Below are 24,334 nucleotides of genomic sequence, written 5' to 3'. Positions count from 1 at the left end.
AAACTGTTACTGCCAAAGAACGGTTTAAACTAGAAGAATGAAATTTGGTGAGCCAAGTGGGATTGGGGTCCTGATCATTACCTGAAAGTGTCATCAAGATTGGGTGAAAAAATGTGTGCTGATATTTCAGGAAACTCATAGTTTTTTGGAAGCTTGGCAACCCTTTGCATGAAAGAGATTTGCGCCAGTCTCTGCTTAGGGCTACACCAATAGGAAACAAACCATAGAGATAGAACTTGGAACTACTTCATTGTGTCAAGTTTCAAAGAGCTAGCACAAACCGTGTTTGATTTAGAGTTCCAACTACATGTATCCATATAGGAGAAAACAGCGTGAAACCTAAAAATTAAAACTGTTACAGCCAACGAACGGTTTAACCTAGAAGAACGAAATTTGGTGAGCCAAGTGGGATTGGTGTACTGATCATTACCTGAAAGTGTCATCAAGAAGGGGTGAAACAATGTGTGCTGAGATTTCAGGAAACTCGTAGTTTTTTGGAAGCTTGGCAACCCCTTTCCATGAAAGTGATTTGCGCCAGTCTGTGCTTAGGGCTACATCAATAGGAAACAAACCATAGATATAGAACTTGGAAATACTTCATTGTGTCAAGTTTCAAAGAGCTAGCAAAAACCGTTTTTGATTTAGAGTTCCAACGACATGTATCCAAATAGGAGAAAACAGAATGAAACCTCAAAATTAAAACTGTTACTGACAATGAATGGATTATCCTAGAAGAACGAAATTTGGTTAGCCAAGTGGGATTGGGGTACTGATCATTTCCTGAAAGTGTCATCAAGATTGAGTGAAAAGAATGTGCTGATATTTCAGGAAACTTGTAGTTTTTTGGAAGCTTGGCAACCCCTTTCCATGAAAGTGGTTTGCGCCAGTCTCTGCTTAGGGCTACATCAATAGGAAACAAACCATAGAGATAGAACTTGGAACTACTTTATTGTGTCAAGTTTCAAAGAGCTAGCACAAACCGTGTTTGATTTAGATTTCCAACTACATGTATCCATATAGGAGAAAACAGAGTGAAACCTAAAAATTAAAACTGTTACTGCCAACGAACGGTTTAACCTAGAAGAACGAAATTTGGTGAGCCAAGTGGGATTGGGGTACTGATCATTACCTGAAAGTGTCATCAAGATTGGGTGAAACAATGTGTGCTGAGATTTCAGGAAAGTCGTAGTTTTTTGGGAAGCTTCTAAACCCCTTTCCATTAAAGTGATTTGCGCCAGTCTCTGCTTAGGGCTACATCAATAGGAAACAAACCATAGAGATAGAACTTGGAACTACTTTATTGTGTCAAGTTTCAAAGAGCTAGCACAAACTGTGTTTGATTTAGTGTTCCAACTACATGTACCCATATAGGAGAAAACAGAGTGAAACCTAAAAATTAAAACTGTTACTGCCAAAGAACGGTTTAAACTAGAAGAATGAAATTTGGTGAGCCAAGTGGGATTGGGGTCCTGATCATTACCTGAAAGTGTCATCAAGATTGGGTGAAAAAATGTGTGCTGATATTTCAGGAAACTCATAGTTTTTTGGAAGCTTGGCAACCCTTTGCATGAAAGAGATTTGCGCCAGTCTCTGCTTAGGGCTACACCAATAGGAAACAAACCATAGAGATAGAACTTGGAACTACTTCATTGTGTCAAGTTTCAAAGAGCTAGCACAAACCGTGTTTGATTTAGAGTTCCAACTACATGTATCCATATAGGAGAAAACAGAGTGAAACCTAAAAATTAAAACTGTTACTGCCAACGAACGGTTTAACCTAGAAGAACGAAATTTGGTGAGCCAAGTGGGATTGGTGTACTGATCATTACCTGAAAGTGTCATCAAGAAGAGGTGAAACAATGTGTGCTGAGATTTCAGGAAACTCGTAGTTTTTTGGAAGCTTGGCAACCCCTTTCCATGAAAGTGATTTGCGCCAGTCTGTGCTTAGGGCTACATCAATAGGAAACAAACCATAGATATAGAACTTGGAAATACTTCATTGTGTCAAGTTTCAAAGAGCTAGCAAAAACCGTTTTTGATTTAGAGTTCCAACGACATGTATCCAAATAGGAGAAAACAGAATGAAACCTCAAAATTAAAACTGTTACTGCCAATGAATGGATTATCCTAGAAGAACGAAATTTGGTTAGCCAAGTGGGATTGGGGTACTGATCATTTCCTGAAAGTGTCATCAAGATTGAGTGAAAAGAATGTGCTGATATTTCAGGAAACTTGTAGTTTTTTGGAAGCTTGGCAACCCCTTTCCATGAAAGTAGTTTGCGCCAGTCTCTGCTTAGGGCTACATCAATAGGAAACAAACCATAGAGATAGAACTTGGAACTACTTTATTGTGTCAAGTTTCAAAGAGCTAGCAAAAACCGTGTTTGATTTAGATTTCCAACTACATGTATCCATATAGGAGAAAACAGAGTGAAACCTAAAAATTAAAACTGTTACTGCCAACGAACGGTTTAACCTAGAAGAACGAAATTTGGTGAGCCAAGTGGGATTGGGGTACTGATCATTACCTGAAAGTGTCATCAAGATTGGGTGAAACAATGTGTGCTGAGATTTCAGGAAACTCGTAGTTTTTTGGAAGCTTCTAAACCCCTTTCCATTAAAGTGATTTGCGCCAGTCTCTGCTTAGGGCTACATAAATAGGAAACAAACCATAGAGATAGAACTTGGAACTACTTTATTGTGTCAAGTTTCAAAGAGGTAGCACAAACCGTGTTTGATTTAGTGTTCCAACTACATGTATCCATATAGGAGAAAACAGAGTGAAACCTAAAAATTAAAACTGTTACTGCCAAAGAACGGTTTAAACTAGAAGAATGAAATTTGGTGAGCCAAGTGGGATTGGGGTCCTGATCATTACCTGAAAGTGTCATCAAGATTGGGTGAAAAAATGTGTGCTGATATTTCAGGAAACTCATAGTTTTTTGGAAGCTTGGCAACCCGTTTACATGAAAGTGATTTACGCCAGTCTCTGCTTAGGGCTACATCAATAGGAAACAAACCATAGAGATAGAACTTGGAACTACTTTATTGTGTCAAGTTTCAAAGAGCTAGCAAAAACCGTGTTTGATTTAGAGTTCCAACTACATGTATCCATATGGAAGAAAATAGAGTGAAAGCTAAAAATTAAAACTGTTACTGCCAATGAACGGTTTAACCTAGAAGCACGAAATTTGGTGACCCAAGTGGGATTGGGGTACTTATCATTACTTGAAAGTGTCATCAAGAATGGGTGAAAAAATGTGTGCTGAGATTTCAGGAAACTCGTAGTTTTTTGGAAGCTTGGCAACCCCTTTCCATGAAAGTGATTTGCGCCAGTCTCTGCTTAGGGGTACATCAATAGGAAACAAACCATAGAGATAGAACTTGGAACTACTTCATTGTGTCAAGTTCCAAAGAGCTAGCACAAACCGTGTTTGATTTAGAGTTCCAACTACATGTATCCATAGAGCAGAAAACAGAGTGAAACCTAAAATTTTAAACTGTTACTGCCAACGAACGGTTTAACCTAGAAAAACGAAATTTGGTGAGCCAAGTGGGACTGGGGTACTGATCATTACCTGAAAGTGTCATCAAGATTGGGTGTAAAAATGTTTGCTGAGATTTCAGGAAACTCGTAGTTTTTTGGAAGCTTGGCAACCCCTTTCCATGAAAGTGATTTGCGCCAGTCTCTGCTTAGGGGTACATCAATAAGAAACAAACCATAGAGATAGAACTTGGAACTACTTTATTGTGTCAAGTTTCAAAGAGCTAGCACAAACCGGGTTTGATTTATTGTTCCAACTACATGTATCCATATAGGAGAAAACAGAGTGAAACCTAAAAATTAAAACTGTTACTGCCAACGGAGGGTTTAACCTAGAAGAATGAAATTTGGTGAGTCAAGTGGGATTGGGGTACTGATCATTACCTGAAAGTGTCATCAAGATTGGGTGAAAAAATGTGTGCTGAGATTTCAGGAAATTCATAGTTTTTTGGAAGCTTGGCAACCCCTTTACATGAAAGTGATTTATGCCAGTCTCTGCTTAGGGCTATATCAATAGGATACAAACCATAGTGATAGAACTTGGAACTACTTTATTGTGTCAAGTTTCAAAGAGCTAGAACAAACCGTGTTTGATTTAGAGTTCCAACTACATGTATACATATGGGAGAAAACAGAGTGAAACCAAACATTAAAACTGTTACTGCCAACGTACGGTTTAACCTAGAAGAACGAAATTTGGTGAGCCAAGTGGGATTGGGGTCCTGATCATTACCTGAAAGTGTCATCAAGATTGGGAGAAAAAATGTGAGCTGAGATTTCAGGAAACTCGTAGTTTTTTGGAAGCTTGGCAACACTTTTCCATGAAAGTGATTTGCGCCACTCTGTGCTTAGGGCTACAACATAGGAAACAAACCATAGAGATAGAACTTGGAACTACTTTATTGTGTCAAGTTTCAAAGAGCCAGCACAAACCGTGTTTGATTTAGAGTTCCAACCACATGTATCCATATGGGAGAAAATAGAGTGAAAGCTAAAAATTAAAACTGTTACTGCCAACGAACGGTTTAACCCAGAAGAACAAAATTTGCTGAGCCAAGTGGGATTGGGGAACTTATCATTACCTGAATGTGTCATCAAGAGTGGGTGAAACAATGTGTGCTGATATTTCAGGAAACTCATAGTTTTTTGGAAACTTGGCAACCCCTTTCCATGAAAGGGATTTGCGCCAGTTACTGCTTAGGGCTACATCAATAGGAAACAAACCATAGAGATAGATCTTGGAACTACTTTATTGTGTCAAGTTTCAAAGAGCTAGCACAAACCGTGTTTGATTTAGAGTTCCAACTACATGTATCCATATAGGAGAAAACAGAGTGAAACCTAACAATTAAAACGGTTACTGGAAATTAAGTGTTTAACCTAGAGGAACAAAATTTGGTGACCCAAGTGGGATTCGGGTACTGATTATTACATGAAAGTGTCATCATAATTGAATAAAAGATGTGTTCTGAGATTTCAGGAAACTCGTAGTTTTTTGGAAGCTTGGCAACCCCTTTTCATGAAAGTGATTTGCGCCAGTCTCTGCTGAGGGCTACATCAATAGGAAACAAACCATAGAGATAGATCTTGGAACTACTTTATTGTGTCATGTTTCAAATAGCTAGCACAAACCGTGTTTGATTTATAGTTCCCACTACATGTATCCATATAGGAGAAAACAGAGTAAAACCTAAAAATTAAAACTGTTACTGAAAATGAAGGGTTTAACCTAGAAGAACGAAATTTGGTGAGCCAAGTGGGATTGGGGTACAGATCATTACCTGAAAGTGTCATCAAGATTGGGTGAAAAGATGTGTGCTGAGATTTCAGGAAACTCGTAGTTTTTTGGAAGTTTGCAAACCCCTTTCAATGAAAGGGATTTGCGCCAGTCTCTGCTTAGGGCTACATCAATAGGAAACAAACCATAGAGATAGACCTTGGAAGTACTTTAGTGTGTCAAGTTTCAAAGAGCTAGTGCAAACCGTATTTGATTTAGAGTTCCAACTACATGTATCCATATAGGAGAAAACAGAGTGAAACTTAAAAACGAAAACTCTTACTGCAAACGAACGGTTTAACCTAGAAGAACGAATCTTGGTGAGGCAAGTGGGATTGGGGTACTGATCATTACCTGAAAGTGTCATCAAGATTGGGTGAAAAAATATGTGCTGACATTTCAGGAATCTCGTAGTTTTTTGGAAGCTTGGCAACCTCTTTCCATGAAAGTGATTTGTGCCAGTCTCTGCTTAGGGCTACATCAATAGGAAACAAACCACATAGATAGAACCTGGAACTACTTTATTGTGTCAAGTTTCAAACAGCTGGCACAAACCATATTTGATTTAGAGTTCCAACTACATGTATCCATATAGGAGAAAACAGAGTGAAACCTAAAAATTAAAACTGTTACTGCAAACGAATGGTTTAACCTAGAAGAACGAAATTTGGTGAGCCAAGTGGGATTGGGGTACTGATCATTTCCTGAAAGTGTCATCAAGGTTGGGTGAAAAAATGTGTGCTGAGATTTCAGGAAACTCATAGGTTTTTGGAAGCTTGGCAACCCCTTTCCATGAAAGTGATTGCGCCAGTCTCTGCTTAGGGCTACATCAATAGGAAACAAACCATAGAGAGAGAACTTGGAACTACTTTACTGTGTCAAGTTTCAAAGAGCTAGCAGAAACCGTGTTTGATTTAGAGTTCCAACTACATGTATCCGTATTGGAGAAAACAGAGTGAAACCTAAATATTAAAACTGTTACTGCCAATGAATGGTTTAAACTAGAAGAACTTAATTTGGTGAGCCAAGTGGGATTGGGTTACTTATCATTACCTGAAAGTGTCATCAAGTTTGGGTGAAAAAATGTGTGCTGAGATTTCAGGAAACTCATAGGTTTTTGGAAGCTTGGCAACCCCTTTCCATGAAAGTGATTTGCGCCAGTCTCTGCTTAGGGCTACATCATTAGGAAACAAACCATAGAGATAGAACTTGGAACTACTTTATTGTGTCAAGTTTCAAAGAGCTAGCACAAACCGTGTTGGATTTAGAGTTCCAACTACATGTATCCATATTGGAGAAAACAGAGTGAAACCTAAAAATTTAAACTGTTACTGCCAACGAACGGTTTAATCTAGAAGAACGAAATTTGGTGAGCCAAGTGGGATTGGGGTACTGATCATTACCTGAAAGTGTGATCAAGATTGGGTGAAAAAATGTGTGCTGAGATTTCAGGAAACTCGTAGTTTTTTTGAAGCTTGGCAACCCCTTTCCATGAAAGTGATTTGCGCCAGTCTCCGCTTAGGGCTACATCATTAGGAAACAAACCATAGAGACAGAACTTGGAACTACTTTTTTGTGTCAAGTTTCAAAGAGCTAGCACAAACCGTGTTGGATTTAGAGTTCCAACTACATGTATCCATATAGGAGAAAACAGAGTGAAACCTAAAAATTAAAACTGTTACTGCCAACGAACGGTTTAACCTAGAAGAACGAAATTTGGTGAGCCAAGTGCTATTGGGGTACTGATCATTACCTGAAAGTGTCATCAAGATTGGGTGAAAAAATGTGTGCTGAGATTTCAGGAAATTCGTAGTTTTTTGGAAGCTTGGAAACCCCTTTCCATGAAAGTGATTTGCGCCAGTCTCTGCTTAGGGCTACATCAATAGGAAACAAACCATAGAGATAGAACTTGGAACTACTTTTTTGTGTCAAGTTTCAAAGAGCTAGCACAAACCGTGTTTGATTTAGAGTTCCAACTACATGTATCCATATAGGAGAAAACAGAGTGAAACCTAACAATTAAAACGGTTACTGGAAATTAAGTGTTTAACCTAGAGGAACAAAATTTGGTGAGCCAAGTGGGATTCGGGTACCTATTATTACATGAAAGTGTCATCATAATTGAATAAAAGATGTGTGCTGAGATTTCAGGAAACTCGTAGTTTTTTGGAAGCTTGGCAACCCCTTTTCATGAAAGTGATTTGCGCCAGTCTCTGCTGAGGGCTACATCAATAGGAAACAAACCATATAGATAGATGTTGGAACTACTTTATTGTGTCATGTTTCAAATAGCTAGCACAAACCGTGTTTGATTTATAGTTCCCACTACATGTATTCATATAGGAGAAAACAGAGTAAAACCTAAAAATTAAAACTGTTACTGAAAATGAAGGGTTTAACCTAGAAGAACGAAATTTGGTAAGCTAAGTGGGATTGGGGTACTGATCATTACCTGAAAGTGTCATCAAGATTGGGTGAAAAGATGTGTGCTGTGATTTCAGAAAACTCGTACTTTTTTGGAAGCTTAGCAACCTCAATCACTTTTCAAAGTGATTTGCGGCAGTCTCTGCTTAGGGCTACATCAATAGGAAACAAACAATAGAGGTAGAACATGGAAGTAGTTTATTGTGTCAAGTTTCAAAGAGCTAGCTCAAACCGTGTTTGATTTAGAGTTCCAAATACATGTATCCATATAGGAGAAAACAGAGTGAAACCTAAAAATTAAAACTGTTACTGCAAACGAATGGTTTAACCTAGAAGAACGAAATTTGGTGAGCCAAGTGGGATTGGGGTACTGATCATTTCCTGAAAGTGTCATCAAGGTTGGGTGAAAAAATGTGTGCTGAGATTTCAGGAAACTCATAGGTTTTTGGAAGCTTGGCAACCCCTTTCCATGAAAGTGATTGCGCCAGTCTCTGCTTAGGGCTACATCAATAGGAAACAAACCATAGAGATAGAACATGGAACTACTTTACTGTGTCAAGTTTGAAAGAGCTAGCAGAAACCATGTTTGATTTAGAGTTCCAACTACATGTATCCGTATTGGAGAAAACAGAGTGAAACCTAAATATTAAAACTGTTACTGCCAATGAATGGTTTAAACTAGAAGAACTTAATTTGGTGAGCCAAGTGGGATTGGGGTACTTATCATTACATGAAAGTGTCATCAAGATTGGGGGAAAAAATGTGTGCTGAAATTTCAGGAAACTTATAGGTTTTTGGAAGCTTGGCAACCCCTTTCCATGAAAGTGATTTGCGCCAGTCTCTGCTTAGGGCTACATCACTAGGAAACAAACCATAGAGATAGAACTTGGAACTACTTTATTGTGTCAAGTTTCAAAGAGCTAGCACAAACCGTGTTTGATTTGGAGTTCCAACTACATGAATCCATATAGGAGAAAACAGAGTAAAACCTAAAAATTTAAACTGTTACTGCCAACGAACAGTTTAACCTCGCAGAACGAAATTTGGTGAGCCAAGTGGGATTGGGGTACTGATCATTACAAGAAAGTGTCATCACGATTGGGTGAAAAAAGTATGCTGACATTTCAGGAAATTCATAGGTTTTTGGAAGCTTGGAGACCCCTTTCCATGAAAGTGATTTGCGCAAGTCTCTGCTTAGGGCTACATCAATAGGAATCAAACCATAGAGATAGAACTTGGAACTCCTTTATTGTGTCAAGTTCCAAAGAGCTAGCACAAACCGTGTTTGATTTAGAGTTCCAAATACATGTATCCTTATAGGAGAAAACAGAGTGAAACCTAAAAATTTAAACTGTTCGTGCAAACGAATGGTTTAAACTAGAAGAACGAAATTTGGTGAGCCAAGTGGGATTGGGGTACTGATCATTACCTGAAAGTGTCATCAAGATTGGGTGAAAAAATGTGTGCTGAGATTTCAGGAAACTCGTAGTTTTTTGGAAGCTTGGAAACCCCTTTCCATGAAAGTGATTTGCGCCAGTGTCTGCTTAGGGCTACATCAATAGGAAACAAACCATAGAGATAGAACTTGGAACTACTTTTTTGTGTCAAGTTTCAAAGATCTAGCACAAACCGTGTTTGATTTAGAGTTCCAACTACATGTATCCATATAGGAGAAAACAGAGTGAAACATAAAAAGTAAAACTGTTACTGCAAAGGAACGGTTTAACCTAGAAGAACGAAATTTGGTGAGCCAAGTGGGATTGGGGTACTGATCATGACCTGAAAGTGTCATCAAGATTGGGTGAAAAAATGTGTGCTGAGATTTCATGAAACTCGTAGTTTTTGGGAAGCTTGGCAACCCCTTTCCATGAAAGTGATTTGCGCCAGTCTCTGCTTAGGGCTACACCAATAGGAAACAAACCATAGAGATAGAACTTGGAACTCCTTTATTGTGTCAAGTTCAAAGAGCTAGCACAAACCGTGTTTGATTTAGAGTTCCAAATACATGTATCCTTATAAGAGAAAACAGAGTGAAACCTAAAAATTTAAACTGTTCGTGTAAACGAATGGTTTAACCTAGAAGAACGAAATTTGGTGAGCCAAGTGGGATTGGGGTACTTATCATTACCTGAAAGTGTCATCAAGATTGGGTGAAAAAATGTGTGCTGAGATTTCAGGAAACTCATAGGTTTTTGGAAGCTTGGCAACCCCTTTCCATGAAAGTGATTTGCGCAAGTCTCTGCTTAGGGCTACATCAATAGGAAACAAACCATAGAGATAGAACTTGGAACTCCTTTATTGTGTCAAGTTTCAAAGAGCTAGCACAAACCGTGTTTGATTTAGAGTTCCAAATACATGTATCCTTATAGGAGAAAACAGAGTGAAACCTAAAAATTTAAACTGTTTGTGCAAATGAATGGTTTAATCTAGAAGAATGAAATTTGGTGAGCCAAGTGGGATTGGGGTACTGATCATTACCTGAAAGTGTCATCAAGATTGGGTGAAAAAATGTGTGCTGAGATTTCAGGAAACTCGTAGTTTTTTGGAAGCTTGGCAACCCCTTTCCATGAAAGTGAATTGCGCCAGTCTCTGCTCAGGGCTACATCAATAGGAAACAAACCATAGAGATAGAACTTCGAACTACTTTATTTTTTCAAGTTTCAAGCAGCTACCACAAAATGTGTTTGATTTAGAGTTCCAAATATGTATCCATATAGGAGAAAACAGAGTGAAACCTAAAAATTAAAACTGTTACTGCCAACGAACGGTTTAACATAGAAGAACGAAATTCGGTGAGCCAAGTGGGATTGGGGTACTGATCATTACCTGAAAGTGTCATCAAGATTGGGTGAAAAAATGTGTGCCGAGATTTCAGGAAACTCGTAGTGTTTTGGAAGCTTGGCAACCCCTTTCCATGAAAGTGATTTGCGCAAGTCTCTGCTTAGGGCTACATCAATAGGAAACAAACCATAGAGATAGAACTTGGAACTACTTTATTGTGTCAAGTTTCAAAGAGCTAGCACAAACCGTGTTTGATTTAGAGTTCCAAATACATGTATCCTTATAGGAGAAAACAGAGTGAAACCTAAAAATTTAAACTGTTTGTGCAAATGAATGGTTTAATCTAGAAGAACGAAATTTGGTGAGCCAAGTGGGATTGGGGTACTGATCATTACCTGAAAGTGTCATCAAGATTGGGTGAAAAAATGTGTGCTGAGATTTCAGGAAACTCGTAGTTTTTTGGAAGCTTGGAAACCCCTTTCCATGAAAGTGATTTGCGCCAGTGTCTGCTTAGGGCTACATCAATAGGAAACAAACCATAGAGATAGAACTTGGAACTACTTTTTTGTGTCAAGTTTCAAAGATCTAGCACAAACCGTGTTTGATTTAGAGTTCCAACTACATGTATCCATATAGGAGAAAACAGAGTGAAACATAAAATGTAAAACTGTTACTGCAAAGGAACGGTTTAACCTAGAAGAATGAAATTTGGTGAGCCAAGTGGGATTGGGGTACTGATCATGACCTGAAAGTGTCATCAAGATTGGGTGAAAAAATGTGTGCTGAGATTTCATGAAACTCGTAGTTTTTGGGAAGCTTGGCAACCCCTTTCCATGAAAGTGATTTGCGCCAGTCTCTGCTTAGGGCTACACCAATAGGAAACAAACCATAGAGATAGAACTTGGAACTCCTTTATTGTGTCAAGTTCAAAGAGCTAGCACAAACCGTGTTTGATTTAGAGTTCCAAATACATGTATCCTTATAAGAGAAAACAGAGTGAAACCTAAAAATTTAAACTGTTCGTGTAAACGAATGGTTTAACCTAGAAGAACGAAATTTGGTGAGCCAAGTGGGATTAGGGTACTTATCATTACCTGAAAGTGTCATCAAGATTGGGTGAAAAAATGTGTGCTGAGATTTCAGGAAACTCATAGGTTTTTGGAAGCTTGGCAACCCCTTTCCATGAAAGTGATTTGCGCAAGTCTCTGCTTAGGGCTACATCAATAGGAAACAAACCATAGAGATAGAACTTGGAACTCCTTTATTGTGTCAAGTTTCAAAGAGCTAGCACAAACCGTGTTTGATTTAGAGTTCCAAATACATGTATACTTATAGGAGAAAACAGAGTGAAACCTAAAAATTTAAACTGTTTGTGCAAATGAATGGTTTAATCTAGAAGAACGAAATTTGGTGAACCAAGTGGGATTGGGGTACTGATCATTACCTGAAAGTGTCATCAAGATTGGGTGAAAAAATGTGTGCTGAGATTTCAGGAAACTCATAGTTTTTTGGAAGCTTGGCAACCCCTTTCCATGAAAAGGATTTGCGCCAGTCTCTGCTTAGGGCTACATCAAGAGGAAACAAACCATAGAGATAGAACTTGGAACTAGTTTATTGTGTCAAGTTTCAAAGAGCTAGCACAAACCGTGTTTGATTTAGTGTTCCAACTACATGTATCCATACAGGAGAAAAGAGAGTGAAACCTAAAAATTAAAACTGTTAATGCCAACGAACGGTTTAACCTAGAATAACGAATCTTGGTGAGCCAAGTGGGATTGGGGTACTGATCATTACCTGAAAGTGTCATCAAATTGTGTGAAAAAATGTGTGCTGAGATTTCAGGAAACTCGTAGTTATTTGGAAGCTTGGCAACCCTGTCCATGAAAGTGATTTCGCCAGTCTCTGCTTAGGGCTACATCAATAGGAAACAAACCAGAGAGATAGAACTTGGAACTACTTTATTGTGTCAAGTTTCATAGAGCTAGCACAAACCGTGTTTGATTTAGAGTTCCAAATACATGTATCCTTATAGGAGAAAACAGAGTGAAACCTAAAAATTTAAACGATTCGTGCAAACGAATGGTTTAACCTAGAAGAACGAAATTTGGTGAGCCACGTGGGATTGGGGTACTGATCATTACCTGAAAGTGTTATCAAGATTGCGTGAAAAAATGTGTGCTGAGATTTCAGGAAACTCGCAGTTTTTGGGAAGCTTGGCAACGCCTTTCCATGAAAGTGATTTACGCCAGTCTCTGCTTAGGGCTACATCAATAGGAAACAAACCATTGAAATAGAACTTGGAACTACTTTATTGTGACAAGTTTCAAAGAGCTAGCACAAACCGTGTTGGATTTAGAGTTCCAACTACATGTATCCATATTGGAGAAAACAGAGTGAAACCTAAAAATTAAAACTGTTACTGCCAACGAACGGTTTAACCTAGAAGAACGAAATTTGGTGAGCCAAGTGGGATTGTGGTACTGATCGTTACCTGAAAGTGTCATCAAGATTGGGTGAAAAAATGTGTGCTGAGATTTCAGGAAACTCGTAATTTTTTGGAAGCTTGGCAACCCCTTTCCATGAAAGGGATTTGCGCCAGTCTCTGCTTAGGGCTACATCAATAGGAAACAAACCATAGACATAGAACTTGGAACTACTTTATTGTGTCAAGTTTCAAAGAGCTTACACAAACCGTGTTTGATTTAGTGTTACAACTACATGTATCCATACAGGAGAAAAGAGAGTGAAACCTAAAAATTAAAACTGTTAATGCCAACGAATGGTTTAACCTAGAAGAACGAAATTTGGTGAGCCAAGTGGGATTGGGGTACTGATCATGACCTGAAAGTGTCATCAAGACTGGGTGAAAAAATATGTGCTGAGATTTCAGGAAACTCGTAGTTTTTTGGAAGCTTGGCAACTCCTTTCCATGAAAGGGATTTGCGCAAGTCTCTGCTTAGGGCTACATCAATAGGAAACAAACCATAGAGATAGAACTTGGAACTCCTTTATTGAGTCAAGTTTCAAAGAGCTAGCACAAACCGTGTTTGATTTAGAGTTCCAAATACATGTATCCTTATAGGAGAAAACAGAGTGAAACCTAAAAATTTACACTGTTCGTGCAAACGAATGGTTTAACCTAGAAGAAAGAAATTTGGTGAGCCAAGTGGGATTGGGGTACTGATCATTACCTGAAAGTGTCATCAAATTGGGTGAAAAAATGTGTTCTGAGATTTCAGGAAACTCGTAGTTATTTGGAAGCTTGGCAACCCCGTCCATGAAAGTGATTTCGCCAGTCTCTGCTTAGGGCTACATCAATAGGAAACAAACCATAGAGATAGAACTTGGAACTACTTTATTGTGTCAAGTTTCAAAGAGCTAGCACAAACCGTGTTTGATTTAGAGTTCCAACTACATGTATCCATATAGGAGAAAACAGAGTGAAACCTGAAAATTTAAACTGTGACTGCCAACGAACAGTTTAACCTAGAAGAACGAAATTTGGTGAGCCAAGTGGGATTGGGGTACTGATCATTACAAGAAAGTGTCATCACGATTGGGTGAAAAAAGTGTGCTGACATTACAGGAAATTTGTAGTTTTTTGGAAGCTTGGCAACCCCTTTCCATGAATGTGATTTGCGCCAGTCTCTGCTTAGGGCTACATCAATAGGAAACAAACCATAGAGATAGAACTTCGAACTACTTTATTTGGTCAAGTTTCAAACAGCTACCACAAACCGTGTTTGATTTAGAGTTCCAAGTACATGTATCCATATAGGAGAAAACAAAGTGAAACCTAAAAATTAAAACTGTTACTGCCAACGAACGGTTTAAACTAGAAGAACGAAATTTGGTGAGCCAAGTGGGATTGGGGTACTGATCATTACCTGAAAGTGTCATCAAGATTGGGTGAAAAAATGTGTGCTGAGATTTCAGGAAACTCGTAGTTTTTTGGAAGCTTGGAAACCCCTTTCCATGAAAGTGATTTGCGCCAGTGTCTGCTTAGGGCTACATCAATAGGAAACAAACCATAGAGATAGAACTTGGAACTACTTTTTTGTGTCAAGTTTCAAAGATCTAGCACAAACCGTGTTTGATTTAGAGTTCCAACTACATGTATCCATATAGGAGAAAACAGAGTGAAACATAAAAAGTAAAACTGTTACTGCAAAGGAACGGTTTAACCTAGAAGAACGAAATTTGGTGAGCCAAGTGGGATTGGGGTACTGATCATGACCTGAAAGTGTCATCAAGATTGGGTGAAAAAATGTGTGCTGAGATTTCATGAAACTCGTAGTTTTTGGGAAGCTTGGCAACCCCTTTCCATGAAAGTGATTTGCGCCAGTCTCTGCTTAGGGCTACACCAATAGGAAACAAACCATAGAGATAGAACTTGGAACTCCTTTATTGTGTCAAGTTCAAAGAGCTAGCACAAACCGTGTTTGATTTAGAGTTCCAAATACATGTATCCTTATAAGAGAAAACAGAGTGAAACCTAAAAATTTAAACTGTTCGTGTAAACGAATGGTTTAACCTAGAAGAACGAAATTGGGTGAGCCAAGTGGGATTGGGGTACTTATCATTACCTGAAAGTGTCATCAAGATTGGGTGAAAAAATGTGTGCTGAGATTTCAGGAAACTCATAGGTTTTTGGAAGCTTGGCAACCCCTTTCCATGAAAGTGATTTGCGCAAGTCTCTGCTTAGGGCTACATCAATAGGAAACAAACCATAGAGATAGAACTTGGAACTCCTTTATTGTGTCAAGTTTCAAAGAGCTAGCACAAACCGTGTTTGATTTAGAGTTCCAAATACATGTATCCTTATAGGAGAAAACAGAGTGAAACCTAAAAATTTAAACTGTTTGTGCAAATGAATGGTTTAATCTAGAAGAACGAAATTTGGTGAGCCAAGTGGGATTGGGGTACTGATCATTACCTGAAAGTGTCATCAAGATTGGGTGAAAAAATGTGTGCTGAGATTTCAGGAAACTCATAGTTTTTTGGAAGCTTGGCAACCCCTTTCCATGAAAGGGATTTGCGCCAGTCTCTGCTTAGGGCTACATCAATAGGAAACAAACCATAGAGATAGAACTTGGAACTACTTTATTGTGTCAAGTTTCAAAGAGCTAGCACAAACCGTGTTTGATTTAGTGTTCCAACTACATGTATCCATACAGGAGAAAAGAGAGTGAAACCTAAAAATTAAAACTGTTAATGCCAACGAACGGTTTAACCTAGAATAACGAATCTTGGTGAGCCAAGTGGGATTGGGGTACTGATCATTACCTGAAAGTGTCATCAAATTGTGTGAAAAAATGTGTGCTGAGATTTCAGGAAACTCGTAGTTATTTGGAAGCTTGGCAACCCTGTCCATGAAAGTGATTTCGCCAGTCTCTGCTTAGGGCTACATCAATAGGAAACAAACCAGAGAGATAGAACTTGGAACTAATTTATTGTGTCAAGTTTCATAGAGCTAGCACCAACCGTGTTCGATTTAGAGTTCCAAATACATGTATCCTTATAGGAGAAAACAGAGTGAAACCTAAAAATTTAAACGATTCGTGCAAACGAATGGTTTAACCTAGAAGAACGAAATTTGGTGAGCCACGTGGGATTGGGGTACTGATCATTACCTGAAAGTGTTATCAAGATTGCGTGAAAAAATGTGTGCTGAGATTTCAGGAAACTCGCAGTTTTTGGGAAGCTTGGCAACGCCTTTCCATGAAAGTGATTTACGCCAGTCTCTGCTTAGGGCTACATCAATAGGAAACAAACCATTGAAATAGAACTTGGAACTACTTTATTGTGACAAGTTTCAAAGAGCTAGCACAAACCGTGTTTGATTTAGAGTTCCAACTACATGTATCCATATAGGAGAAAACAGAGTGAAACCTAAAAATTAAAACTGTTACTGCCAACGAACGGTTTAACATAGAAGAACGAAATTCGGTGAGCCAAGTGGGATTGGGGTACTGATCACTACCTGAAAGTGTCATCAAGATTGGGTGAAAAAATGTGTGCCGAGATTTCAGGAAACTCGTAGTTTTTTGGAAGCTTGGCAACCCCTTTCCATGAAAGTGATTTGCGCCAGTCTCTGCTTAGGGCTACATCAATGGGAAACAAACCATAGAGATAGAACTTGGAACTACTTCATTGTGTCAAGTTTCAAAGAGCTAGCACACACCGAGTTTGATTTAGTGTTACAACTACATGTATCCATACAGGAGAAAAGAGAGTGAAACCTAAAAATTAAAACTGTTAATGCCAACGAATGGTTTAACCTAGAAGAACGAAATTTGGTGAGCCAAGTGGGATTGGGGTACTGATCATGACCTGAAAGTGTCATCAAGACTGGGTGAAAAAATATGTGCTGAGATTTCAGGAAACTCGTAGTTTTTTGGAAGCTTGGCAACTCCTTTCCATGAAAGGGATTTGCGCAAGTCTCTGCTTAGGGCTACATCAATAGGAAACAAACCATAGAGATAGAACTTGGAACTCCTTTATTGAGTCAAGTTTCAAAGAGCTAGCACAAACCGTGTTTGATTTAGAGTTCCAAATACATGTATCCTTATAGGAGAAAACAGAGTGAAACCTAAAAATTTACACTGTTCGTGCAAACGAATGGTTTAACCTAGAAGAAAGAAATTTGGTGAGCCAAGTGGGATTGGGGTACTGATCATTACCTGAAAGTGTCATCAAATTGGGTGAAAAAATGTGTGCTGAGATTTCAGGAAACTCGTAGTTATTTGGAAGCTTGGCAACCCCGTCCATGAAAGTGATTTCGCCAGTCTCTGCTTAGGGCTACATCAATAGGAAACAAACCATAGAGATAGAACTTGGAACTACTTTATTGTGTCAAGTTTCAAAGAGCTAGCACAAACCGTGTTTGATTTAGAGTTCCAACTACATGTATCCATATAGGAGAAAACAGAGTGAAACCTAAAAATTTAAACTGTGACTGCCAACGAACAGTTTAACCTAGAAGAACGAAATTTGGTGAGCCAAGTGGGATTGGGGTACTGATCATTACAAGAAAGTGTCATCACGATTGGGTGAAAAAAGTGTGCTGACATTACAGGAAATTTGTAGTTTTTTGGAAGCTTGGCAACCCCTTTCCATGAATGTGATTTGCGCCAGTCTCTGCTTAGGGCTACATCAATAGGAAACAAACCATAGAGATAGAACTTCGAACTACTTTATTTGGTCAAGTTTCAAACAGCTACCACAAACCGTGTTTGATTTAGAGTTCCAACTACATGTATCCATATAGGAGAAAACAAAGTGAAACCTAAAAATTAAAACTGTTACTGCCAACGAACGGTTTAAACTAGAAGAACGAAATTTGGTGAGCCAAGTGGGATTGGGGTACTGATCATTACCTGAAAGTGTCATCAAGATTGGGTGAAAAAATGTGTGCTGAGATTTCAGGAAACTCGTAGTTTTTTGGAAGCTTGGAAACCCCTTTCCATGAAAGTGATTTGCGCCAGTGTCTGCTTAGGGCTACATCAATAGGAAACAAACCATAGAGATAGAACTTGGAACTACTTTTTTGTGTCAAGTTTCAAAGATCTAGCACAAACCGTGTTTGATTTAGAGTTCCAACTACATGTATCCATATAGGAGAAAACAGAGTGAAACATAAAAAGTAAAAGTGTTACTGCAAAGGAACGGTTTAACCTAGAAGAACGAAATTTGGTGAGCCAAGTCGGATTGGGGTACTGATCATGACCTGAAAGTGTCATCAAGATTGGGTGAAAAAATGTGTGCTGAGATTTCATGAAACTCGTAGTTTTTGGGAAGCTTGGCAACCCCTTTCCATGAAAGTGATTTGCGCCAGTCTCTGCTTAGGGCTACACCAATAGGAAACAAGCCATAGAGATAGAACTTGTAACTCCTTTATTGTGTCAAGTTTCAAAGAGCTAGCACAAACCGTGTTTGATTTAGAGTTCCAAATACATGTATCCTTATAAGAGAAAACAGAGTGAAACCTAAAAATTTAAACTGTTCGTGTAAACGAATGGTTTAACCTAGAAGAACGAAATTTGGTGAGCCAAGTGGGATTGGGGTACTTATCATTACCTGAAAGTGTCATCAAGATTGGGTGAAAAAATGTGTGCTGAGATTTCAGGAAACTCATAGGTTTTTGGAAGCTTGGCAACCCCTTTCCATGAAAGTGATTTGCGCCAGTCTCTGCTTAGGGCTACATCATTAGGAAACAAACCATAGAGATAGAACTTGGAACTACTTTATTGTGTCAAGTTTCAAAGAGCTAGCACAAACAGTGTTGGATTTAGAGTTCCAACTACATGTATCCATATTGGAGAAAACAGAGTGAAACCTAAAAATTAAAACTGTTACTGCCAACGAACGGTTTAACCTAGAAGAACGAAATTTAGTGAGCCAAGTGGGATTGTTTGACTGATTGTTACCTGAAAGTGTCATCAAGATTGGGTGAAAAAATGTGTGCTGAGATTTCAGGAAACTCGTAGTTTTTTGGAAGCTTGGCAACCCCTTTCCATGAAAGGGATTTGCGCCAGTCTCTGCTTATGGCTACATCAATAGGAAACAAACCATAGACATAGAACTTGGAACTACTTTATTGTGTCAAGTTTCAAAGAGCTAACACAAACCGTGTTTGATTTAGTGTTACAACTACCTGTATCCATACAGGAGAAAAGAGAGTGAAACCTAAAAATTAAAACTGTTAATGCCAACGAATGGTTTAACATAGAAGAACGAAATTTGGTGAGCCAAGTGGGATTGGGGTACTGATCATGACCTGAAAGTGTCATCAAGACTGGATGAAAAAATATGTGCTGAGATTTCAGGAAACTCGTAGTTTTTTGGAAGCTTGGCAACTCCTTTCCATGAAAGGGATTTGCGCAAGTCTCTGCTTAGGGCTACATCAGTAGGAATCAAACCATAGAGATAGATCTTGGAACTACTTTATTGTGTCAAGTTTCAAAGAGCTAGCACAAACCGTGTTTGATTTAGAGTTCCAACTACATGTATCCATATAGGAGAAAACAGAGTGAAACCTAAAAATTTAAACTGTTTCTGCCAACGAACAGTTTAACATAGAAGAACGACATTTGGTGAGCCAAGTGGGATTGGTGTACTGATCATTACCTGAAAGTGTCATCAAGATTGGGTGAAAAAATATGTCCTGAAATTTCAGGAAACTCATAGTTTTTTGGAAGCTTGGCAACCCCTTTCCATGAAAGTGAATTGCGCCAGTCTCTGCTTAGGGCTACATCAATAGGAAACAAACCATAGAGATAGAACTTCGAACTAGTTTATTTGGTCAAGTTTCAAGCAGCTACCACAAAATGTGTTTGATTTAGAGTTCCAAATACATGTATCCATATAGGAGAAAACAGAGTGAAACCTAAAAATTAAAACTGTTACTGCAAACGAACGGTTTAAACTACAAGAACGAAACTTGGTGAGCCATGTGGGATTGGGGTACTGATCATTACATGAAAGTGTCATCAATATTGTGTGAAAAAATGTGTGCTGAGTTTTCAGGAAACTCGTAGTTTTTTGGAAGCTTGGCAACCCCTTTCCTTGAAAGGGATTGCGCCAGTCTCTGCTTAGGGCTACATCAATGGGAAACAAACCATAGAGATAGAACTTGGAACTACTTCATTGTGTCAAGTTTCAAAGAGCTAGCACAAACCGTGTTTGATTTAGAGTTCCAACTACATGTATCCATATAGGAGAAAACAGAGTGAAACCTAAAAATTTAAACTGTTACTGGCAACGAACGGTTTAACCTAGAACGAAATTTGGTGAGCCAAGTGGGATTGGGATACTGATCATTACCTGAAAGTGGCATAAAGATTGGGTGAAAAAATGTGCGCTGAGATTTCAGGAAACTCCTAGTTTTTTGGAAGCTTGGCAACCCCTTTCCATGAAAGAGATTGGCGTCACTATGTGCTTAGAGCTACATCATAGGAAACAAACCATAGAGATAGAACTTGGAACTACTTTATTGTGTCAAGTTTCAAAGAGCTAGCACAAACCTTGTTGGATTTAGAGTTACAACTAAATATATCCATATTGGAGAAAACAGAGTGAAACCTAAAAATTAAAACTGTTACTGCCAACGAATGGTTTAACCTAGAAGAATGAAATTTGGTGAGCCAAGTGGGATTGGGGTACTTATCATTACCTGAAAGTGTCATCAAGATTGGGTGAAAAAATGTGTGCTGAGATTTCAGGAAACTCATAGTTTTTTGGAAGTTTGGAAACCCCTTTCCATGAAAGTGATTTGCGCAAGTCTCTGATTAGGGCTACATCAATAGGAAACAAACCAGAGAGATAGAACTTGGAACTACTTTATTGTGTCAAGTTTCATAGAGCTAGCACAAACCGTGTTTGATTTAGAGTTCCAAATACATGTATCCTTATAGGACAAAACAGAGTGAAACCTAAAAATTTAAATGATTCGTGCAAACGAATGGTTTAACCTAGAAGAACGACATTTGGTGAGCCACGTGGGATTGGGGTACTGATCATTACCTGAAAGTGTTATCAAGATTGCGTGAAAAAATGTGTGCTGATTTCAGGAAACTCGTAGTTTTTGGGAAGCTTGGCAACCCCTTTCCATGAAAGTGATTTGCGCCAGTCTCTGCTTAGGGCTACATCAATAGGAAACAAACCATAGAGATAGAATTTGGAACAACTTTATTTTGTCAAGTATTAAAGAGCTAGCACAAAACATGTTTGATTTAGAGTTCCAACTACATGTATCCATATAGGAGAAAACAGAGTGAAACCTAAAAAATTAAACTGTTACTGCCAACGAACGGTTTAACCTAGAAGAACGAAATTTGGTGAGCCAAGTGGGATTGGGATACTGATCATTACCTGATATTGTCATCAAGATTGCTTGAAAAAATGTGTGCTGAGATTTCAGGAAACTCGTAGTTTTTTGGAAGCTTGGCAACCCCTTTCCATGAAAGTGATTTGCGCCAGTCTCTGCTTAGGGCTACATCAATAGAAAACAAACCATAGAAATAGAACTTGGAACTACTTTATTGTGACAAGTTTCAAAGAGCTAGCACAAACCGTGTTTTATTTAGAGTTCCAACTACATGTATCCATATAGGAGAAAACAGAGTGAAACCTAAAAATTAAAACTGTTACTGCCAACGAACGGTTTAACATAGAAGAACGAAATTCGGTGAGCCAAGTGGGATTGGGGTACTGATCATTACCTGAAAGTGTCATCAAGATTGGGTGAAAAAATGTGTGCCGAGATTTCAGGAAACTCGTAGTGTTTTGGAAGCTTGGCAACCCCTTTCCATGAAAGTGATTTGCGCAAGTCTCTGCTTAGGGCTACATCAATAGGAAACAAACCATAGAGATAGAACTTGGAACTCCTTTATTGTGTCAAGTTTCAAAGAGCTAGCACAAACCGTGTTTGATTTAGAGTTCCAAATACATGTATCCTTATAGGAGAAAACAGAGTGAAACCTAAAAATTTAAACTGTTTGTGCAAATGAATGGTTTAATCTAGAAGAACGAAATTTGGTGAGCCAAGTGGGATTGGGGTACTGATCATTACCTGAAAGTGTCATCAAGATTGGGTGAAAAAATGTGTGCTGAGATTTCAGGAAACTCATAGGTTTTTGGAAGCTTGGCAACCCCTTTCCATGAAAGTGATTTGCGCCAGTCTCTGCTTAGGGCTACATCATTAGGAAACAAACCATAGAGATAGAACTTGGAACTACTTTATTGTGTCAAGTTTCAAAGAGCTAGCACAAACAGTGTTGGATTTAGAGTTCCAACTACATGTATCCATATTGGAGAAAACAGAGTGAAACCTAAAAATTAAAACTGTTACTGCCAACGAACGGTTTAACCTAGAAGAACGAAATTTGGTGAGCCAAGTGGGATTGTGGTACTGATCGTTACCTGAAAGTGTCATCAAGATTGGGTGAAAAAATGTGTGCTGAGATTTCAGGAAACTCGTAGTTTTTTGGAAGCTTGGCAACCCCTTTCCATGAAAGGGATTTGCGCCAGTCTCTGCTTAGGGCTACATCAATAGGAAACAAACCATAGACATAGAACTTGGAACTACTTTATTGTGTCAAGTTTCAAAGAGCTAACACAAACCGTGTTTGATTTAGTGTTACAACTACATGTATCCATACAGGAGAAAAGAGAGTGAAACCTAAAAATTAAAACTGTTAATGCCAACGAATGGTTTAAAATAGAAGAAAGAAATTTGGTGAGCCAAGTGGGATTGGAGTACTGATCATGACCTGAAAGTGTCATCAAGACTGGATGAAAAAATATGTGCTGAGATTTCAGGAAACTCGTAGTTTTTTGGAAGCTTGGCAACTCCTTTCCATGAAAGGGATTTGCGCAAGTCTCTGCTTAGGGCTACATCAATAGGAATCAAACCATAGAGATAGAACTTAGAACTCCTTTATTGTGTCAAGTTTCAAAGAGCTAGCACAAACCGTGTTTGATATAGAGTTCCAAATACATGTATCCTTATAAGAGAAAACAGAGTGAAACCTAAAAATTTAAATTGTTCGTGCAAACGAATGGTTTAACATAGAAGAACGAAATTTGGTGAGCCAAGTGGGATTGGGGTACTGATCATTACCTGAAAGTGACATCAAGTTTGGGTGAAAAAATGTGTGCTGAGATTTCAGGAAACTCGTAGTTTTTTGGAAGCTTGGCAACCCCTTTCCATGAAAGTGATTTGCGCCAGTCTCTGCTTAGGGCTACATCAATGGGAAACAAACCATAGAGATAGAACTTGGAACTACTTTATTGTGTCAAGTTTCAAAGAGCTAGCACAAACCGTGTTTGATTTAGAGTTCCAACTACATGTATCCATATAGGAGAAAAGAGAGTGAAACCTAAAAATTTAAACTGTTTCTGCCAACGAACAGTTTAACATAGAAGAACGAAATTTGGTGAGCCAAGTGGGATTGGTGTACTGATCATTACCTGAAAGTGTCATCAAGATTGGGTGAAAAAATATGTGCTGAAATTTCAGGAAACTCATAGTTTTTTGGAAGCTTGGCAACCCCTTTCCATGAAAGTGAATTGCGCCAGTCTCTGCTTAGGGCTACATCAATAGGAAACAAACCATAGAGACAGAACTTCGAACTAGTTTATTTGGTCAAGTTTCAAGCAGCTACCACAAAATGTGTTTGGTTTAGAGTTCCAAATACATGTATCCATATAGGAGAAAACAGAGTGAAACCTAAAAATTAAAACTGTTACTGCCAACGAACGGTTTAAACTACAAGAACGAAACTTGGTGAGCCATGTGGGATTGGGGTACTGATCATTACATGAAAGTGTCATCAATATTGTGTGAAAAAATGTGTGCTGAGTTTTCAGGAAACTCGTAGTTTTTTGGAAGCTTGGCAACCCCTTTCCTTGAAAGGGATTGCGCCAGTCTCTGCTTAGGGCTACATCAATGGGAAACAAACCATAGAGATAGAACTTGGAACTACTTCATTGTGTCAAGTTTCAAAGAGCTAGCACAAACCGTGTTTGATTTAGAGTTCCAACTACATGTATCCATATAGGAGAAAACAGAGTGAAACCTAAAAATTTAAACTGTTACTGGCAACGAACGGTTTAACCTAGAAGAACGAAATTTGGTGAGCCAAGTGGGATTGGGATACTGATCATTACCTGAAAGTGGCATAAAGATTGGGTGAAAAAATGTGCGCTGAGATTTCAGGAAACTCGTAGTTTTTTGGAAGCTTGGCAACCCCTTTCCATGAAAGAGATTGGCGTCACTATGTGCTTAGAGCTACATCATAGGAAAC

This window comes from Spermophilus citellus, assembly GCF_964194105.1.
Source record: "Spermophilus citellus genome assembly, chromosome: X".
Taxonomy (NCBI): domain Eukaryota; kingdom Metazoa; phylum Chordata; class Mammalia; order Rodentia; family Sciuridae; genus Spermophilus; species Spermophilus citellus.
The sequence above is the reverse complement of the archived record's forward strand: the minus strand, read 5'-3'. Positions refer to the sequence as shown.